Here is a 22,900-nt window from a genome sequence, read left to right as displayed (position 1 = left end):
TATCTCTGCTACTGACTTATGGTGTCTGTATTCATTTGGTCCCTCTTAAGATTGTCGTCCTTTCTGTTAGCACTAGTTAATCCACCTCATTATATATGTGCCGTACTAACTCAGAGTCTCCATATTCAGAGCAATTCAGAGGGAGTAGTTCAGGAAGCGCACATGCATAGCGCGTCCTTCATTTCGAGTTGATTCAGTAGTATTTTTTTTTGTTGAATCAATCTAAAGGTATGCATTATATTCTTGTTTCTTTTTTTTTTGTGGGTATTATATGTTGGCCCCTGATCTCCGGCACGGGTGAGTCGATCGCTCACCATCATTACCGACCAGACATTATGGCTAGAGATAGAAGAAAGGAGGGAGAACAGAGCACACACAGCACAAGCACCAGCGTTGGCCGGAGCTCTGCAGAGGAGATTGCAAAACTGAACTCGCTCTCTTTACTCAGTGGGAAACTATATATACAACTCTACACATCTAATTCTAGTACACAGACATATCAGGCTGTCATGCTACTATAGTGACCAGATGTGACAGCAGGGCTGACTTTGGCGCCTGCCCCTGTTGTGGCTACAGTGCGTCAGGGGAGCCTTTCGGCGTCTGCCCCTCTAGCAGCTACAGTGCAACAGCAGGGAACCCTTTCGGCGTCTGCCCCTGCCGCGCGTTCACACAGGAGAGCAGCAGATTACTTAACAATTTTTTCCCTAATCCTGCTGCTAACCCTAAAACCTCCTCTATGCCGATCATCTTCTTCAGCTCCGTGAACCGAAAACAGCCCAGCGGCTTGGTGAGGGCGTCCGCGAGTTGCCGACTAGTTTCGACGAACTCGATGACGATCTGCCCTCCATCGACACAGTCCCTGAGGAAGTAGAACTTGACGTCGATATGCTTGCTCCGGTCGTGGAGAACCAGATTCTTCGCGAGGGCGATGGCGGGCTGGTTGTCCACCATCAATGCTGGTGGGTGAGCTTCCACACCGGTCAGCTCGCCCAGCAGCCGGCGTAGCCACACAGCTTGGCACACCGCTGTGGCCACCGCCACGTACTCTGCCTCACACGTGGACAGCGCCACCACCTTCTGTTTCAGCGACAGCCATGAGATTGGAGCCGACCCAAGGAAGAAGAGCACGCCAGAGGTGCTCTGCCGTCCGTTGATGTCCCCCGCCATGTCTGCATCGCTGAACACAGTGAGCTGCAGCCCACTTCCGCCGGTCTTGGGGAAAACGATCATCTGATCCACCGTCCCCTTGACGTAGCGCAGCAGCCGCTTCACCGTAGCCCAATGATCCTTTCGGGGATCCTCCATGAAGCGGCTAATGTAGCTCACGGCGAACGCAATGTCTGGCCTCGTGTGGACTAGGTAGCGCAGACCGTCGATGATGCTCCGGTAGAGTGTTGCATCTACCTTCGCCGTGGTACTGGCCTTCGTCAGCTTCAGCCGTGAAAGCATCTAGGCCCCTATTTGGGTTTCGATGATTAATGACAATACGTGATTACTATAACTAACGTGTGTTTTATAGAGGCAATTAAGTTAGGTCATGGTAATGGAGATCAATTGGGCTATCATGGTGGTCATGCCCCTACGATGGAAATTGTTTCGGTTTTTAAAGGATGGACGACAAGGTTAAGGATGGACTAGTTCTAAGTGTCGTTTGGTGTTGAAGAGACACTTAGAGTAGTTTAGGACTTTGTTTTTCCTTTGGTCGTACTATTAAGGGGGGTATGGACGGGTAGCTTGACCTAGGTGAGTCTAGTGGGTTAGATGTGGTGCACATTTGCTAAACCTAGCACTAGGTAGCTCCTAAAAAGCCCTTAGATCCATTGGAGCAAACTTCATTCATGTACGATCGAAAATTGGAAGTGAATGGAGGGTCAAATACTGACCGGACGTTGGCTTTGGTGTGACCGGACGCAGGCGCAGAGTCCGGTCAGTTCATTTGATCAAGGTGAAGTCGTCTGGAAGTGACCGGACGCTGAGGGTCAGCGTCCAGTCGACTCCAGTAAGGTTCCAGAGAGGGAAAATCACGACCGGATGACCGGACGCATCTGGTCAGTGACGACCAGACGCTGTCCAACGTCCGGTCACCATTTGATCATTGGAATTTGGGGTGAACTGACAGGCGCGTCCGGTCAACATGACCGGAGCGTCCGGTCACCCCGCAGAGGCACATAACGGTTCATTTTTCAGCCCATGTTATAAATACTTCCTCCATTCGTGTATGGGGGTACTTTTGCTCATTTCAACAGCTGAGAAATACCTTTGAGAGTGCTAAAAAGAGCAAGGTCCTAGTGAGGTGATTGAGATTTGAGAATCCCAAAGAGAGCCCTCATTAGTGAGATCAAGAGTAGCAAAGTGTGCATCCACCCTTCTTATTAGGCTTGTTGTGGTCAAGTGAGAGTTCGTGCTTGTTACTCTTGGTGATCGCCATCACCTAGACGGCTTGGTGGTGATTGGGAGCTTGGTGATCATCCAGCGGAGCTTGTGGATGACCCAACTCAAGTTGTGAGCGGTTGTGGGTGATTCACCGCGACGGAGTGTCAAAGAATCAACCCGTAGAGAGCACTTGATCCTTGCGCGGATCAAGAGGGAGCTACACCCTTGCGTGGATGCTCCAACGAGGACTAGTGGGGAGTAGCGACTCTCCGATACCTTGGTAAAACATCGACGTGTTCCTCCTTCTCTCTTTACTTTGAGCATTTACTTTGAACAATTCAATACTTGTCTTTATATTCATAGAATTGTCATGCTAGAGTAGGATTAGAACTTAGGTTGTAAGACTTTTTGTGCAGTAAAACATTAGAAACACTTTCTAGGCACAAGGGATTAATTGGGCTAACCGTTGGATTTAATTATTGCAAAGAAATTTAGAATTAGCTCAATTCACCCCATCCCCTCTTGAGCATCTTGATCCTTTCAAGCCGCTCCTCCATCGAAGTCATGCATGGCTTGCACTCAGCCATGCCGCTCCGCTCCAATAGCTTTGAGGCATACGCACTCTGATCGAGCGTGAGTGCCTCCTTCCCCTGTCTCACCTCGATACCGAGGTAATAGGAGAGCGTGCCGAGATTGCTCATTCAAAAACGAGTCGTCATCTCGTGCTTGAAGCTATCGATGTCCTCCGCACGTGCGCCAGTGACGATCAGGTCATCCGCAACACGCCGACGATGAGCTCCTCCTTCCCCCATCGCCATGTTTAGAGCGCGTGCTCGGTTGTGCACCGTGTGAACCCAAGCTCGCCTAGCGTGGCGTCAAGCTTGGCGTTCCATGCTCGTGGGGCCTGCCACAGCCCATAGAGCGCCTGTGTAATCGGAGCACCCTATGCTCCGCTCCTTTGACGGCGAAACCTAGATGTTGCCTGATGAAGACCGTCTCCGCCAGCTCACCATTAAAGAAGGCTGATTTTACTTCTAGGTGATGGACGCGTCAGTCCTTCGCTGCTGCCAAAGCCAGCAGCAGTCGAACAGACTCCATGCGCGCTACTGGCACAAAGACTTCCTCGAAGTTGATGCCCTTATGCTGAACAAAGCCTCAGGCGATGAGGCGCGCCTTGTGCTTGATAATGGCGTTGTGCTCGTCCCGCCTGACCTTGTACACCCACTTCTTGCCGATCGGACAACATTCTGGAGGTGGATCGATGAGCTTCCAAGTCTCGTTTTCTTCGATCGCCTTCATCTCCTCCAGCATCGCTCGTCGCCAATTTGCATCGCGCTTGACCAGCGCGAACATGGGTGGTTCCTCTGAACTGACTAGAAGCAGCTCTGGGTCATTGAGTAGCCGACCCGCTAGGCCTGAGGACCCTGTGCCACCGATGATGTCATCTAGCCTATGGAACCGCACCTCCTCACCGTTGTGGAAAGCATTCATGAACTCAGTGATGTCGCTTGGAGGTGAGGCGAACTCGATCGGCGTCGATAGAGTCCCATGTTCTGCCGGAGTGGTCGGCACAGCACCTGGAGTGCTTGGCACCCCAGCTAGAGTGCTTGGTACTACTCCTGGGCCGCTCATCACCACTCCTGGAGTGGTCAACACCATTGCAGGAGTGCTCAGCACCAGTCTTGGAGTGGTCGGCACAACTGCAAGACCTCTCGGCTCCGCTACGGGAGCGTTCGGCACCCGTCCTGGAGTGGTCGGCACCACTACAGGACCGCTCAACACCACTCCTGGAGTGCTCAGCACCCCTCCCGGAGTGCTCGGCCCTGCCCCAGGAGTGCTCGGCTCTGTTGCTAGAGTGGTTGGCACCTCTTCTCCAGTGTCTCCACCACCGTGGATGACCAAGTGCTCGATGACAAAGGTGCTGGTGAAGCCACCAGCTTCCCCCAAGCTTAGACTGTCCTAGTCCCAAGCCGCCTTCTCGTCAAACACAACGTCGTGCGAGACAACCACCTTGCCTCCATGTGGGTCATAGAGCCAGTACGCCTTGGTACCTTCTGCGTAGTCTAGGAGCACCATCGGTGTGCTCCTATCCTCCAGCTTGGTGAGAATCGGCTTCGTCTTCCTAACATGGCCGATGCAGCTGAATGTCTAGAGAAAGGACACGCTCGGCTTGCGCCCATACCAAGCTTCGAACGGTGTCTTGCCCTTTAGGGCCTTGGTGGGCGTGTGGTTGAGGATGAACACCATCATTGTCACCGCCTCACCCTAGAACCTTGCCGGCATGCTCTTGGCCTTCATCATGGATCAAGCCATGCCGACCATCGTCTGGTTCCACCGCTCCACCATGCCATTCTGCTATGGCGAGTATGACGCGGTGTGGTGCCGCACCACACCCTGATCCACACAGTACGCAGCGAACTCCACTGAAGTGAATTCGCCGCCTTGATCAGTCTACAACACGCACAGCTTCTTGCCGCTCTCCGCCTCTGTGCGCGCCTTGAACTTCTTGATCACCTCTGCCGCCTCATCCTTGCTTGTCAGGAGTTGCAGCCACATATAGCGACTATAATCATCCACGACTAGGAGGAAGTACCGCCGACCACCGTTTGTGGCTGGCGTGATTGGCCCATAGAGATCATCGTGGATGAGCTCGAGAGCGTCCGCCGCGCGATACTTGGCCTCCTTTGGGAACAACAACCTCCTTTGCTTTCCAACCAGGCAGCTATCATATAGCTCGCCTCCGTGCTTGATGTGGGGCAGCTCTCGGACCATCTTCTCTGGCCAACTGAGCACGTCGAAGTTGATATGGCCGAACTGGGCATGCCACAGCCACGGCTCCTTGGTGTGCAGTGCTACCAGGCACACCGGCTGCCCCACCTTCAAGTCGAGCAGGTACAATCGATTACGTGAGCGTTTTACCTTCACGAGAAGACACCGCTCCCAATCCCTAATCTTTAGGATCCCGCTCTCGATCAGTACCTCGCATCCGCTCCCGATCCTGAATCTTCAGGATCTCGTGAGCAGGTACAATCGATTACGATGCTTGAACGCAGCTATGGAATGTAGTACACATCCGTCAGTGCACGGTGCTCACTGTTCTGGCACCTTAAGATGATGGTGTCGCGCCCTCGGATCGCCACCCTTGAGCCATCACCGAACTTTATCGTGCCGGTCACATTGCCGTTGAGCTCGGAGAAGGCTTCCTTGGAGCCCGTCATGTGGTTGATGTCACCAGAGTCTAGGTACCACCGCTGCTCCTGTTCACCACCCACACGTCCGAGGTAAACTTGGGCATGTGGTTCATCGAGGTAGACAGCCTTCAGAGCCTTGTCGTGCCCTTCCACCGCCATCACCTCTCCCTTATCCTTTACCTCAACATCATGCAGTGCACAAAACGTCACCATCAGAAGAGTGGCCTCATCATCCTCCTCAGCCTGCGCTAAATGAGCCTTAGCCTTCTTCTTCTGCTTGTGATTTGGGTACTCCTTTGCCCAATGGCCCGTCTTCCCGTAGCGCCAGCAGGCGTTGGGGTCGACCTTCTTATCCTTCTTCTCCGAAGAAGCCTTGTCGCGGCGCTTGTCATTGCCACCGTGGCTAGAGGAGGCTTCCCTAGACTTCCTGCGGGTAGCCCACTTCTCTTCTGTCAACAGCAGCTTGCTGCTGTCTGTCGTTGTTGTGGCCTGCTCCATACGCTCATCCACCACCCGCAGATGGCCTGTCACATCCTCAATGGTGAGGGTGGACAAGTCTAGCATCGTCTCTATGGAGAGAGCGATCTGGATGTACTTCACCGGCACGGAGTGAAGATACTTGGAGACCGCTTCTTTCTCGTCGATAGTTACACCGTGGCTCCTCAGCTTGTTGATGAGCATTTGCAGGTGGAGAAAGAAGTCCTCCACCGACTCACCATCCTTGGACTTGAGGTTGGCGTACTCCTGCTTCAGCCGCTGGGCCGTCGTCTTCTTTGCGCTGTCGGAACCGATGCGCATCGCCGCAATGGCCTCCCACGCCTCCTTAGCAGAGCTCTTCGCCCCTAACGGCTCCCTGTACTCTGTTGGCACAGCAGTAAGGATAGCCTCTAACGCTGACATGTCGTCTTGTTCGTTGTCGGTGCCCTTGTCAATGGCATTCTAGAGCCGTCGGGCTCTGAGCTTGACTTTCATGGTCACCGCCCACTCGCCATAGTTGGTGCGAGTCAGCATCGGCCAACTGGTGCCGCTGACCTCCCGCACCATGCGCACAATGACCTCCTATCATGGCTGGGCAGCCACATTAGTGCCGTTGCTGTCGCCCATCTCCAAACTGTCCATCATCGCCCGCGGTTAGTCCGACGACGGCGCTTATACAGCTCCGATATCACTTGTTGGCCCCTGGATCTCCGGCACGGGTGAGCTGACTGCTCACCGTCGTTGTCGAACGCACACTATGGCTAGAGGTAGAAGACGGGAGGAAGAACATAGCACACACACATGAAAGTGCATCTAGCCCTTTAGTGGGTTTTGGATGATTGAATGACAACGTGATTAAAGAACTAACCTGTTTGCTAAGTGTGGACAGGTAATAGGTTATCTTACAGGTACTTAATTAAAGCCAAAATGATGTGTTATTGTATAAACAATCTATTTCAAGCACAAGACAACAATGCAAATGGAATTCATGCAAATGCTTGTTTATTGTGGGATTTCCATGTACTATGTGAAAGCAAGCTCGTGAGTATTAGTTAATGAGACATAAGGGATTGCATATGGAATGGTCTCATATTTGAAGCTTGCTAAATTGAAATGAAAAAGATAACAATACATATGAATGGATGATTCAACACAAGATGTGACTTAATGGCTTGAGATGGTGAAGATAGCAAGGAAAGGCTTCGAGGTACTAAGCAAGGGTGAAGGGCAAGCGACGGCTTGGCGGTCGAAGAACCTAGCTAGGGTGAAGAAGAAAGTACTTGCATTTAGTTGAGGTACTAATCAAGCTAAGATGGTCATATTGATGTGAAGGATCAAATCTATATTGGACAAGTTGATTAAAGTGACTTGATGTATTTGGAGTTATTCATATTTGATGAATGAAATCAAGTCACGTGCTCAAGATGGCTATGCTCAAGTGACAAGATCAATATTGACATGTTGGCACCCTCACTTGATGAAGATTGAAAGACACGGCATCAATTTAAAGAAGATCAACTCAAAAGGTTTAATTTCATTTTTCTTTTGATCTTGAGTTAATAGGTATGCCGTACTATTAAGAGGGATGCAAGTTTAGGTGGTCTAAGGAAGATAGAGTGCTCAAGCATAATAATTAAATCAAAAGAGAGAGACTCTAGCACTTCACGAGCACAAAGAATATTTTTCTATGACTGTCGGTGTTGGAAGTCCCGACGTAAGCCGGAACTCCCGACAGTCGGAAGTCATGACTCTTGCCGGAAGTGCTGACTCCCAGTCACTGCCTGTGCGGTGACTGTGGACGTCGGAAGTCCCGACGTGAGTCGGAACTCCCGACAATCGGAAGTCCCGACCCAAGCCGGGAGTCCCAGCATCGATGGTTCTACTGACCTGCTGACTGTGCACGTCGGAAGTCCCGACGTTCGTCGGAAGTTCCGACCGTCGGAAGTCCCGACGTTCATCGGAAGTTCCGACGTTGGCTATCTTGAGTGGACTTTGACCTCGCATGAACAGTGTTTTCTTCATACGTCGGAAGTCCCGAGATCTGCGTCGGAACTCCCGACGTAGATCTGAACGGTTAGATTTTGCCTTGGAGTATATATACCCCTCTCCTCCTTTCTAACCATGGCCCACTCATTTCATTGCAACGAACACTTGGCCAAAACAGCCCCCAAGCATTCTAGGCTCGCCACTCTTCTCTCCTTTGCCTCCAACTTCAATTCCTAAAGGGTTTGAGTGATTGGAGAGTGGATTGAGTGAGAAAAACACTTTGAGCAAGCTTGAGCACTTGATTTCTTCGTCAAGCCGGTTTGATTTGCATTTGTTACTCTTGGGGATTTTCCCCTAGCCGGCGAGGCGTCGCCCAAGAGCTTCCATCTTGTGGAAGAGCCTTGGGAAGTTTGTATTACCCTTGATTTCTAGTGAAGAAACTCAAGTGACCTTTGTGGTATCCTTGAGTGAGGCAAGGAGGTGGAAGAGACTCCGACCTAAGTGGTCACCTCAACAACGAGGACGTAGGAGCTCCTTTGTGGGGCTACCGAACCTCGAGATAAATTCTTCTCCCGCGTGCTTGTTGTTGTTGTGATTTGCTCGACATTACATGTATTTGGTTGTCTTCCTCTCTCTAGCTATTTCTTAGGGTTTGGGCCTCGATCTACAGAGTGGTGGCTTATCAACGTCAAGAGAGTGACCCAACACCTTACCTTACCACTAGGAAGTGGGTTTGTAAGTTATCGGCATCACAAAGTTCATTTTAGCACTTGTAGTTCATTTCCCGTAGGGGTCGGAAGTTCTAACAGTTTGCATTGGAAGTTCTGACCCAAACTGTTGGGACTTCTGACACATCAGAAGTTCTGACCCTAACGTCGGGACTTCTGACATGTCGGAAGTTCTGACCCAAACTGTCGGGACTTCCGACATTAACTGACTAGTGCATTTTGATTCAACTCTTTGGTTGCCGCTGTTTGGCTCCCTAGGTTTATCTAGTATCTTTTATATACTTTGTGGCTAACTTGTGAGGGGTGGTATTACTCTGATTTGGAGTTTTCATTTTGGAAACTCCTATTATTAATCGTTTCCGCTTTTAAAGGTGTTGATTTTTCAGAAATGCCTATTCACCCCCCCCCCCTCTAGGCGACATCCTAGGTCCTTTCAATTGGCATCAGAGCGAGGTTCTCACCTAAAGCTTCACCGCCATGAGAAAAGGATGTCGACGCCTATCGAGTTGGAGCCGATGCTTCTCTAAAATGATGGTTCAAACTTTCTATCTTGGTCAATTCATGTACTCAATGCTTTTAGAGATATTAGTCCTCTTGTTGAGCATATTGTGTTTGCAAGCATACCTCTTCCTATAGTTGATTGGAGCAACTATAAGAATTTATCAAAAGAGGAAGAAATATGCGTGCAACTCAATGCTCAAGCTATTAATATCATTTTGAGTACATTGAGTGTAGAGGTTCAAGATGAGGCAATATTCAATGAACAACCACCTCCTGAGAGTGCTCATCTCATTTGGACCAAACTCGTTGAGGTATATGGAAAATCCAAATGCGATGATGCACTTGAGGTCGAGTCAATGGAAAATATGTCCATTATGTCTTCGTGCGGCGAAGAAGCCTCACAAGACCTCAAGAGCGTCGAGCCGGAGCAAGAGGTGCAAGCCAAGGCGACTGCGCTGTCTACAAGCACATACCGGACGTGTTCGGTATCCCTGCCAAACGTGTCCGGTATGGCTGAGGCAGCCGGACAGCAGGCAGTCTGTGATGATGAGGCTCAAGCTCGATGGCGGCCAAGTGATGAGTCAACCTTAGTATCTCATGATACTCATCACTTGTGTCTCATGGCCAAGAAAAGCAAGAAGAAGGCTAGCAAGAAAGATCAAGCCAAGGAGATAGCACGAGTAGATGATCAAGAAGAGAGTGATATTGAAATTGAAGATAGCTACACTCTTGATCATCTAAGCAACAAAGACAAGCTCATTCTCATGAAGCTAGTTGAGAAGAATGATGAGCTAGAGGAAGAGAATGAGAAACAAGAGCAATCACTTCAAAATCAAGAAAAGTTTCTCATCTCCAAATTGCAAGAGCTAAAGGCCATAAATGAGAGGTATGAAAAATTATCAATTGAGCATGCTTTAGTTACTAACTCCTCTTCTAGTGTTTCACAACTAGAGAAGGAAAACTTTGAGCTCAAGGCAAAATTAGATGAACTCTCAAGCAAATATAATGTGCTACAAGCAAACTATGTTCATCTCAAGTGCTCTCATGAAGAATTAGTAGAATCAAGCATCATGCTTGAGGTGGCTCATGAGGTTGTGATTACAACGGTAAAATCATCTCAACCTCCTACTCACACACTCACTTGTACACAATCTCAATTGAATATTTCTTGTGCTAATGAGTGTGCTTCTCAAGCAAGCCAATCTTCGATTGAGCAAAAATTTATAGAAAACATAGAGCTCAAAGAAGAGGTGAAAAGATTAAAGAAAGATGTGATTCGATTGAAGGGTAAGGAGAAAGCACAACCTTCTCAAGATAACCGTGATAACATGGTGAAGAAGCTTGAGAAGGGTTCAAACCTTGCTTCCTTCAAAACCCAACAAAGGAATCACATTTCAAGCAAGGCCAACACAACCAAGAGCAAGAAACATGAAAAAAGTATGTGCTATGGTTGTGGATTGTATGGACATGAGTGGGCTACGTGTCCACATAAGAATTGGGCCAACAAAGTTGAAGCCGCCACTCAAAAGGCTTCAATCAAGGAGGCCAAGCAAGTGAAGAGTGATGGACAAAGCGCTTGTCTCATGAGCAAGAAATTGGGGCATCCTACCAAGAAATGCCCAATATATCAAGAGTCAAGAAAGGTAGCCCAAGTTGCAACAAGAAGATGCTATGGATGCAATGAGATGGGCCACAAGGTTGATAGATGTCCATACAAGCAAAACAAGCATAAAGCAAACAAAGGTCGCATATGCTATGTTTGTAAAAGAAAGGGGCATCTAAGCTATGATTGCCCAAATGGTAACATCCCTAAGCCGAACACATTTGTTTATGATAATATGCTTAGGAAGACCACAAAAGGAGTTAGCACTAGCAAGGTGATGTGTTCACCACAAACTAGTACTAAGGCCATTTGGGTGCCTAAGCACTTGTTGACTAACCCAAAAGGACCCAACAAGAGTTGGATACCAAAATGTGCTTAGGTTGATAATGTAGGTACTTGGTGGTGAGATGAAAGCTTCGGGGTGGTTGAGCAAGTAAATTGAAAATATTCACTCAATCTATCAATCAATTCTTATCATAATCTCATATATGGTTGACCCGATGATAAATCAATGACCATATCGTTTACTTCATCTCTACCATTGGTAACAAGTACCTAAAGACCTTATAGGATAGCCACTTTGTGTTTAGTGCTCAATGGCTCACAAATAAGCATATTTGTGAAAGAATTGGAAGTGACTAATTAGTTTTATTTAATCATTATTATATTTGCCATGTGATGCTTTTAATGGCTCTCTAGTAGAGCAATGCATTTGTTCAGATGCAGGCATACAAGAAGTACTAGAGCTAAAACGAAGAATCACAAGCAGCGCTTCAATTGTTTCTGTCCTACGCCTACTAGCCATGTCCGGTATGGCCAGGGCAGAAAGGAAAAGTGTTTATGTTCTTCACATGCCGGACGTGTCCGGTATGTCTACCGGACGTGTCTGGTATGGCAGGAACCAGAGCACTAATTGGAATGCAATTGAGGTTTGATCCATATGATTTCATATATCCTTAATTTGCTTAGAAGCTTGTGATCTATCAAACCTAAGTGGGTTGTGAGTATGTCTCAACGAAATTTAAATATGGCAAATTACTTTGTGTTGGTCAAAATAGAGAATTGACTCCCAAATTCTTAAAAGAATAAAGTGCTTGTTGAAAGTCATTCAAATTACTTGTGGTACTTATTTAGGGGGAGCTCAGTTTCTATTTTGCACCATTGTGGACTAACAAATTTATCTAGCATTACTTGTAGTCCTTTAGATGAAAATTGATTTCATATATGGTATGATTATTTGACAAGTAAGGTCAACATGATGTTGTAATGCCATGTATTATCTTAGTGGTGATACTGTGGACTAACAAATTTATCTAGTATTATTTGTAGTCCTTTGGATGAAAATTGATTTCATATATGGTATGATTATTTGACAAGTGAGGTCAACATGATGTTGTCATGCCATGTATTATCTTAGTGGTGATATTGTGGGCTCAAGGCAAAGGTATGTATTTACATACATGCATTGTAAGTGCATCTAAGGCCCTTTATATGCTAGTGTGTGCATTAGTGTGATATAGGATAGATGTTTTTCAAAATCCCTAACTAGCATGTGTAGGTGGTGTGGTTTTTTGAAAATCATGTGGTTTTTGGGTCTTTATGACCTAGTCATGTTATATTGTGATTATTGCTACCCTTGGTTGATTATTTGCCTAATCACATGTGACATGGTTCTCCCAAGTCCATAAAAATCCCTATGTCCCTCTAAAATCTCTCTCAAGTTTTGAAAATCATAAATTTGCCAAATATTCGAAAAAAAAGAGAAAATCAATTCTTGGCTAATTCATGTCCCCTAAGTGAGAATCCTATGCCTATTTCAATTGATACAAATATTATGCCTAGGAAGGTTTACTATGGTACCTTATTGGTTAGTATTGCAAAAATATTCCGCTATTCATACTAAGGCTATGCCTAAGCATGTTGCGTCTAACATGAGAGGACCCAAACTAGTTTGGGTACCATCGAAAAGTGGATGATCGTTTGTAGGTACCATGGCATTGGAGACTTGGTTCAATGGAATTATTATTGTTCATCATATGTTGAGTCAAGTATTGAAGCCTAGTGCAATTCTATCCCAATGCTAGGTTAAAATTGAGTAAAGTCCATATGCTATCAACATACAAGTGTCATATTCAAGTTGTGGAAATTTATTGATATATTTGAAGGCCTGCAAATAAGTGGAGTTGAAGCTTGTAAAGATGATCATAAGCTATCAAGGTATATCTCTTGTTGATCAAAGTTTATTTGGGTGCATATGAGTTAATTGAATTGGATATATATGCATATGTTGCTTGCTATGAGATGTTTGAATGGATTAAATGCTTAAGTAATCAAGTTTAAAGTTGGTTTGATTGGATATGTCCTTAAGATTTTTTCTAGTAAGTGGTTTGAATGGACATATGTCTTGTGAGAGTATTCAAACAAGTTGATTTCAAGTTTGGTTCAATTTGGAGAAAAATAGCTCAATTATTCAAATCTGTCCAATATTGAAAATCTGAGCTAGCAGTGATCATAGACCTGTTTAAGTAATCAAATCTATTTGTATTGGCTTAAAATTTGGTCTGCATGCTCTACACTTATGGTATTAGTTGCTGTGCAAATTTCATAAGATTTGGATAAGTGATACTTCGGATTTGGAGTAGATCTTGTCAGCTATAGTGCAGAAGTTTTTAGCATGTAGCAGTGTGGAAAGATGTGAAATCTGGTAGCAATATAGAAGTCAAAAGAATCTCAAATTTTTACAGCTACTAGAAGACTTAGTGTGTCACATCTTCACCAAATTTCATGGTTTTTGGATATGTAATTTGGGAGATATGATTTATTCTTTGAAGAGTACAGAATCTGCCAGGAAAGTGACAATTATTGGATTGATCAAAAGTCACTTAGATTCAAAGGTCCTCAAATTAGAATCATATCTATAAGTGATTGAGGTACCTATGTTTTGATTTTGGTTTGAGATAGAAGCATGACAAATGATGAGTACAACACAATATGTTTGAAGAGTGTATCTAGTACACATTTGGTACTCAAGCTAGAGATCAAGACCAAGATCAAGATGAAGATGGAGTTTAAATTCTAGTGATAATTGGAGATCTTTTGATAGAAACAAAAGGACTTAAACAAGTAGAAAGAAAAGGACTTAAAGAAGGATTCAAAGTTATTCATCAAATTAAGTCCAATAATATGGATCAATCAAACAAAATCTTTCAAGTGGATCAAGTGATTCTCTTTCAAGTTATTTCAAGTGAGTATCAAGGATGGTTCTTTGGAGAGGTCACTTCGCCCTAGGCTTGGATGGCTAAAATCGAAGTGGTAATCTAAAGGGACATTTGAGGTACTTGGTCGAAGAAAATCAAGAGATTGGTCTAGAAAGCAAGCAACACCCAAAGAAGAACAAGTTATGAAATTTTAAGTGGCATCATGAAATTTCAAGTGGTATTACAAGTGGTGCATCTTTTAGTTCTCTCAAGCAAGCAATGATCAAAGAAGAAGCAAGCCAACCATAACAAGAAGAGTGCACTTGATCATTAGTGATTCTTAATTCATATGGGTGAAGAATAGGAATTCAAAGAATTGGTATCTATTGGTCTTCACCAAGCTTATAATTGGACTTCATGGTGCTATTGGAGAAATGAATTGAAATCTATATGACTATCTTCCTCTCCAATATAGCAAAGGTATCATTGTATTGTGCATGATCATTTTTCATCCCTTACTAGTATGCGGTTAGTGCATATAGTACATGCTTATAGGATCATGCATTACAAATGAATTTTTTTTAGATTCATAGACTACCACTATTGCTTGAATGATTATATAATCTAGTGGTTAGTGTATGAGTTTGTTCATGAGCTAGTAAACCCATGTATTTGATCTATTTTGAATTGCAAACAAGTGACAAGTACAACCTCTTTAAGATGACAAAGGGGGAGAGTTTAATACAAAGGGAGAGATTAGTACAAAGTTTGAACCTTAAGCACCCTTTGTGCTTTGTGTGACAGCTTGTAGCCCCTTTGTCCTTAGTATGTCATTGTTGAACCTTTGTGGTGATAGATGACAAAGGGGGAGAGAGACTGATTAAAGCTTCAGGATAGTTTCATTTGCTTATCTTTGTACCTGAAGATATGTACTGTAGGCTGTCGATTCTTGTTTTTAAGCTTCATTGATGTATCTTGGATTTGAGATAGATTGTATCATGTGAGAGATGAGACTTACTTATCCTTTATCTATGTATCTCTCGAGACATGATGTTTATTTATATTTTAGTGGCTTGTGGACTTAAGAAAATGCGTAATGAGTGCTATGTGTGAATTACATGTGTTATATTTATTTTCATAAGGACTATGCATGCTAGAATGAAAATATTTGATGTGATGCCTTTATATTTATTCTTGTGTGATATATCTTGTCATATGTATCATGGTTTCACTTTGTCACACACACATGCACCCCACGGATGCAATGATTTAGGGGGAGTCTCCTATATGTTTTAGTATGTGCAATTGACATTTGAGGTCATTTTATGAATTCTAATCATAAGCACATATTAAGGGGGAGCCTCTCATAAATCATTGAACCCAAAAGTTTAAATGTTTATATCATTTTGTAAGCTTTAATCAAGTTGTCATCAATCACCAAAAAGGGGGAGATTGAAAGTGCATCTAGCCCTTTAGTGGGTTTTAGATGATTGAATGACAACGTGATTAAAGAACTAACCCGTTTGCTAAGTGTGGACATGTAATAGGTTATCTCATAGGTACTTAATTAAAGCCAAAATGATGTGTTGTTGTATAAACAATCTAGTTCAAGCACAAGACAACAATGTAAATGGAATTCATGCAAATGCTTGTTTATTGTGGGATTTCCATGTACTATGTGAAAGCAAGCTCGTGAGTATTAGTTAATGAGACATAAGGGATTGCATATGGAATGGTCTCATATTTGAAGCTTGCTAAATTGAAATGAAAAAGATAACAATACATATGAATGGATGATTCAACACAAGATGTGACTTAATGGCTTGAGATGGTGAAGATAGCAAGGAAAGGCTTCGAGGTACTAAGCAAGGGTGAAGGGCAAGCGACGGCTTGGCGGCCGAAGAACCTAGCTAGGGTGAAGAAGAAAGTACTTGCATTTAGTTGAGGTACTAATCAAGCTAAGATGGTCATATTGATGTGAAGGATCAAATCTATATTGGACAAGTTGATTAAAGTGACTTGATGCATTTGGAGTTATTCATATTTGATGAATGGAATCAAGTCACGTGCTCAAGATGGCTATGCTCAAGTGACAAGATCAATATTGACATGTTGGCACCCTCACTTGATGAAGATTGAAAGACACGGCATCAATTTAAAGAAGATCAACTCAAAAGGTTTAATTTCATTTTTCTTTTGATCTTGAGTTAATAGGTATGCCATACTATTAAGAGGGATGCAAGTTTAGGTGGTCTGAGGAAGATAGAGTGCTCAAGTATAATAATTAAATCAAAAGAGAGACACTCTGGCACTTCACGAGCACAAAGAATATTTTTCTGTGACTGTCGGTGTCGGAAGTCCCGACGTAAGCCAGAACTCCCGACAGTCGGAAGTCATGACTCTTGCCGGAAGTGCTGACTCCTAGTCACTGCCTATGCGGTGACTGTGGACGTTGGAAGTCCCGACGTGAGTCAGAACTCTCGACAATCGGAAGTCCCGACCCAAGCCGAGAGTCCCAGCATCGATGGTTCTACTGACCTGCTGACTGTGCACGTCGGAAGTCCCGACGTTCGTCGGAAGTTCCGACGTTGGCTGTCTCGAGTGGACTTTGACCTCACATGAACAGTGTTTTCTTCATACGTCGGAAGTCCCGAGATCTGCGTCGGAACTCCCGACGTAGATCTGAACGGTTAGATTTTGCCTTGGAGTATGTATACCCCTCTCCTCCTTTCTAACCGTGGCCCACTCATTTCATTGCAACGAACACTCGGCCAAAACAGCCCCCAAGCATTCTAGGCTCGCCACTCTTCTCTCCTTTGCCTCCAACTTCAATTCCTAAAGGGTTTGAGTGATTAGAGAGTGGATTGAGTGAGAAAAACACTTTGAGCAAGCTTGAGCACTTGATTTCTTCGTCAAGCCGGTTTGATTTGCATTTGTTACTCTTGGGGATTTTCCCCTAGCCGGCGAGGCATCGCCCAAGAGCTTCCATCTTGTGGAAGAGCCTTGGGAAGTTTGTATTACCCTTGATTTCTAGTGAAGAAACTCAAGTGACCTTTGTGGTATCCTTGAGTGAGGCAAGGAGGTGGAAGAGACTCCGACCTAAGTGGTCACCTCAACAACGAGGACGTAGGAGCTCCTTTGTGGGGCTACCGAACCTCGGGATAAATTCTTCTCCCGCGTGCTTGTTGTTGTTGTGATTTGCTCGACATTACATGTATTTGGTTGTCTTCCTCTCTCTAGCTATTTCTTAGGGTTTGGGCCTCGATCTATGGAGTGGTGGCTTATCAACGTCAAGAGAGTGACCCAACACCTTACCTTACCACTAGGAAGTGGGTTTGTAAGTTATCGGCATCACAAAGTTCATTTTAGCACTTGTAGTTCATTTCCTGTAGGGGTCGGAAGTGCTGACAGTTTGCGTTGGAAGTTCTGACCCAAACTGTTGGGACTTCTGACACGTCGGAAGTTCAGACCCTAACGTCGGGACTTCTGACACGTCGGAAGTTCTGACACAAACTGTCGGGACTTCCGACATTAACTGACTAGTGCATTTTGATTCAACTCTTTGGTTGCCGCTGTTTGGCTCCCTAGGTTTATCTAGTATCTTTTATATACTTTGTGGCTAACTTGTGAGGGGTGGTATTACTCTGATTTGGAGTTTCCATTTTGGAAACTCCTATTATTAATCGTTTCCGCTTTTAAAGGTGTTGATTTTTCAGAAACGCCTATTCACCCCCCCTCTAGGCGACATCCTAGGTCCTTTCAACACAGCACAAGCAGCAGCGTTGGTCGGAGCTCTACAGAGGAGATGACAAAACTGAACTCGCTCTCTTTATGAGTTGCAGTGGAAAACTATATATACAACTCTACTCATCTAATCCTAGTATACATACATGTTAGGCTAACATGCTGCTATAGTGACTAGATGTGACAGCAGGGTTGACTTTGGCATCTGCCTCTGTTGTGGCTATAGTGCGGCAGGGGAGCCTTTCGGCGTCTGCCTCTGTAGCAGCTACAGTGCAGCGGTAGGGAGCCCTTTCGGCGCCTGCCTCTGCCGCGCGTTCAAACAAAAGAGCAGCAGATTACTTAATATTATATTCTTGTTTCTAGAGGAACAGATTTATTATTTTCATTTTGTTGTAAAAATAAACTGAATTATCAAAATATTGTAAATTGTTGCTTGTTTTTGCTTCGGAAAAGCTACCTTGTGTTTCCTATTCTTGTCATCTGCCCATCCATAAGTGCTTGGAAGTTAAACTTTGGAATCATTCTACTTTCATACTATTGGCAATAGCTTGAATGTACTCGAGGAACTTCCTTATTTAAGCCCCATTTGAGAAGGTTTCTTCTAGCTCCAGTTTAGGCTCTATGCTATAATAATACATAAAGAGCCGGATTCAAAAAAAATCATAAAGGAGCCGAAGCCCGTGAAGCTATTTCTTTTTACTTCGTAGAGTTTTAGTTCATTTTGGTAGGAGAGAGAACTCCTCTACAGTGCATAAGATTCAAGTTCTCACACCCCTCCAGTTTCATAAAAAAAAGATTCCTAGAAGTTGGAACTGTTACGGGAGGAGAAGCACATGGCTTTTAATTAGACTAAGGATTCTTCTACTGTACTCTGCAGTCGATAACAAATTGAGCAATGTGTTTAGTTATGTGATTTCCATCATTCCCTGTTGCTTTTGTTAGGCCATGTAAGACCGTTTATTTTCTTTGGTACTACTACTATTATCAACTCATGCTCGTGTTCTTGCAGTTGTCTTCGTATTGTGAACCAGCTGCTTGGCTCCACCAATCATCACTGATTATAGCAATATGGATATAATAACAACTAGTGCTGTGTGGTTCACCATGTCTTTTGTTCTCATCGCTGCCATAGCCACCAAGATTGCAAAAAGGAAGAACTATGTTTGGCCCAAGATGTACCATGCCAACAACTCCACCAGTCGTGGAGGGCACATCTCTCATACGATTTGTGCACACGCTTCTTACAAAAGGTCTACGAGCTACGATCCATGATGAACATAAAAGGATGGGAAGTGTGTTCACGGTTAAGTTTCTTTGGACTACTGAAGACAACGTTCTTGGTGGGGCCAGACATGTTAAATCATTTCTACAATGGGCTAGAGTCAGATATTAATCATGGTAACATGCTTGAGTTCATGGTGCCCATGTTTGGCAAAGAGGTAGGCTATGGTGTAGACTTCGCCACCCGATATGAGCAGAGCAGATCCGCTTCTACTACAGTGATCCACTAAAACGTCCTTCAAAGTTGAGGATACACGTTGATCCCATCATTCAAGAAGTAGAGGCGAGTAGCAAACGCACCTCCGACTTTTATTATGTATGCATATTTATTTATGAAATAAATTCTGAGCTATATTGGGTAGAGGTATAAAAAAAGTATATAAGTAGCTGGCAGATGTTAATTACTAGAACACCAAGCATATATCACTTAATTATTTGAATACATCCATCGAGTGCATGCATTATGCATGTTTTTTCAGTGAGCTTACAGTGTAATCGTGTGTTTTATCATAGGGTAATTTTGCAAAATGGGGACAAGAAGGCATAGTTGATTTAAAACATGAGTTCAGTCAGTTACTCATGCTGATATATCAAGCCGGTGTCTACTCGGTAAGGAGGTTCGGGAGAAGATGTTTGATGAAATGCACACTCTATTTCACGAGCTTCGTTTCAAAAAAAAATTCTCGAGCAGAAAAATGGCATGAGCGTCTCCAGTGTTTTATTCCCATATGCCCCAACTCCAATAAACCGTAGGCGTGACCGAGCGCATGTCAAGCTCTCTTAGGCCTTGTTTGGATTGTAGTAATATCAAAGGAAAAGTACAGAAATTACAAAACGTAGGAAAGGAAGTGAGAATCTGCGTTTGGAACAAAGGAAATGCCAATCGACGGAGGAAAGGAAGTGAGAATCTGCGTTTGGAACAAAGGAAATGCCAATCGTTTTGGAGGAAAAAAAAAGAATCCACTCCGATCTCTGGTTTTCATTTCCTTCACGCTTGCCCGAGGAAACTCACACGAGAAAGAGATAAACAAATAGTTAATCACCATATGAATGGAAGAATCAGGCGCCGCACCACCGTATCCGCTCGGCCTCCCCACGTCCGTCCACCACGCCACGCTTGCCTGCGCTTGGCCGCTGCATCGCTTCAGGCCGCGTCTCCCGCCCCGCTTGGCTTCCACCTCTCTGCGCCGCCCGCGCCCACGCCCGACGGCCTCGCCGTGGTCTCGTCGCGCCAGGCGGCCGCGCCCAGCCGCCGCACACGCTCCAGGCTATGACCTGCCTCTGGAAAAGAGTTGAGAGAGAAACGCATGGGAAAGCAATGAATGGATGAGATTATTTCTGTATTTTTTATTTGCCTCCCACTTGCATGAAGGTCCAATGGCCCCACATACAAGATAGTCATAGATAAAAATGTGCAATTAACATATTATCATTTCATTAAGCACTAATAATGGTCATTTATCATTCACATGTTGATGTTCTATTAGAAATAATCTCATCCATTCACTAGAAAACCAGGCGCGGCTTCGCCCTCGCTAGAGGGGCCATTCCAGTGTTATGAATTCCTGTGTTCCAAACACCCTTGTCTATTTATTTCCTTTGTTTTTCCCTCGCTAGAGGGGCCATTCCAGTGTTACGAATTCCTGTGTTCCAAACACCCTTGTCTACTCATTTTCTTTATTTTTCTTTTCCTCTGCTTTACCACTACTCATCCCTCCTATTCTTTGTTTTTTTTCTATTCCTACATTTTTCATTCCTTCGTTCCTTAGAGATATTAAGTGAGATCGTGAGGTTTTGAAGGAGCATCAACAGAGTCGAGGAACAAGATGGGTTCAAAGCTTGATAGATTCCAAGTACAAGGATGGACGACCGTAGAAGAGGTTACCAGTCTGATCATGCTCTTAGTTTTTGGTGGAATGGACAACAGCAGCCTTGCCAGCACGTGGACCGGAGCTCGCCTACTTAGGGTGTGTTTGATTTGTGGAACCACCCTATACATCGTGAGGTGATGCATCATGAGTTCATTCTATAAATTTTAATGGAATCAACTCATTCATCATGCATATACTACTTATTAGCTTGTGAGGAATGAGATGGTGATGAATCAGCTCATTCTATTCCACATACCAAATACAGAAAGTAAGGAGTGAGAAAAAGATGAACCATCCCATTTCTGAAACCAAACACACCCTTAGCACCCCAAGGGCCTTAGCAGCTGTGGTTGAGGAGCAAAAACAGATTCTCAGGGGCTACGGGGACCATGTTGATTACAATGCATTCCCACCCTGCATTGGAGCATCAAGGATGCACTACGGATGCACCCCTCCATCAGGGGTGTTTCTTCGGAAGGTACACAGCCACGAGTACGAGATCCCGAGAGGGCATACAGTAGTAAGCCCCGTGCTTTTTAATAGTCACCTACCTCACAGGTGCTGATACGATCATATACGATCGTGGATTATTACTGTTGGCTGGTTTGGTGTGAGAGAAAAATACTGTTCTGGCTGGAAATTTACGATCGTTTACGACCAACCGAACATGGTGAAGGACCCTGATGTGTATGACACAAGCCGTTTTGGACCCGGGAGAGAGGAGGACAAAGCCAGCGGTAAATTCACTTACGAGGCATTTAGTTGTGGGCGGCATAGTTGCATTGGTGAGGCTTATGCTTATCTGCAGATTAAGGTGATGTTGAGCCATTTGCTCAGAAACTTTGAGCTCAAACTGGTGTCTCCTTTCCCGGAGACAGATTGGGGGAAGGTAGTGCCAGAGCCTAAAGGAAAAGTAATGGTAACTTATAAGAGGCAGCGCCTGCTTACCTAGTTAGCTAGTAAAACTAGTGCGCAAGAACTTGCGAAATATGCATGGATGCGTGTGTTATAAGTTTGTAGCATGTTGTGTATACTTGCCTGTTTAATTTGGGTCTGTTGACAACGTTCTATGTTGGTTGCGCTGGATCTTGTAAGCTGGTGTACGCTATGCTTTCAGTATAAGCAGGACGAAAGTGCCTTTAGTCTAATAAAATAACTGGATCTATTTAGATCCATGCATTAAAAGTTAGCTGGCTAATAGCTGCTAATTTTTTAGATACACCTATATCTCGTACAGACTAGCTATCCTACTTGCCTTCGCTAAAGATAGGCAAAAATATGCTCCAACAGCCTCGTCAACCGGCTCTCCAGAATAGCAAACTCGTCATCCCGCTTTTGTCGCTCGGCAGACGAAGCAAGCGATCTTCGCTCGCCATCCTATCCATCGCGCCTGCCAGGCATCGCGACCATCCCATCAGACGGCCGTGGCTATGGAGAGGAGGGCGTTGGCGATGCGCGTGTGTGGCCGCGGGCACAAGGGAGCTGTTGGCACGGGTAAGGCATGCGCCGACGACGACGAGGACTGCATGGGCGAGAGCCAAAAGAGGCGGATGCCGCATGCGGGGCCGCCGGCGCGGTTGAGGCGGCCATGTGGTCAAGACATGTGCGGACTCCATCCAGCATGCTTGCCGAGCTGCTGCCCCAACTAGCATCAGTCGAGATGCTGTGAGGGTGTTTGATAACATGCTTCAAAGTGACGCTTTTGTTTAATCTGGCCTGATGACGTGGAGACAAGTTTAAAAAGTAGAAAGCCAGTTTGGAGAAGCGGTTGCGGAACTTTTTGATTGAGAAAGAATAAATTGTTCTAGAGAGCCAATTAACCGATCCAAATTTACCTAATTTGTTAGAGTTGCTCTAATGTGTGGTTAGATGGTGAGTTAAATGCGTATATGAACTATTAGTGCCTATTAGCAACTCCAAACCTGCTAATGTCCTTTTAGTCTATTTT

At 45.0% G+C, this 22,900-nt stretch overlaps 1 pseudogene; it reads left to right on the top strand.

Annotated features, from left to right (window-relative positions):
• Positions 1 to 18,980: 18,980 nt before the first annotated feature.
• LOC136531802 (obtusifoliol 14-alpha demethylase-like) lies at positions 18,981 to 21,904 on the top strand (annotated as a pseudogene).
• Positions 21,905 to 22,900: the final 996 nt, after the last annotated feature.

Source organism: Miscanthus floridulus, unplaced genomic scaffold (genome assembly GCF_019320115.1).
Source record: "Miscanthus floridulus cultivar M001 unplaced genomic scaffold, ASM1932011v1 fs_448_1_2, whole genome shotgun sequence".
In the NCBI taxonomy this organism is placed as follows: domain Eukaryota; kingdom Viridiplantae; phylum Streptophyta; class Magnoliopsida; order Poales; family Poaceae; genus Miscanthus; species Miscanthus floridulus.
This window is presented reverse-complemented; position numbering and strand designations above follow the sequence as displayed.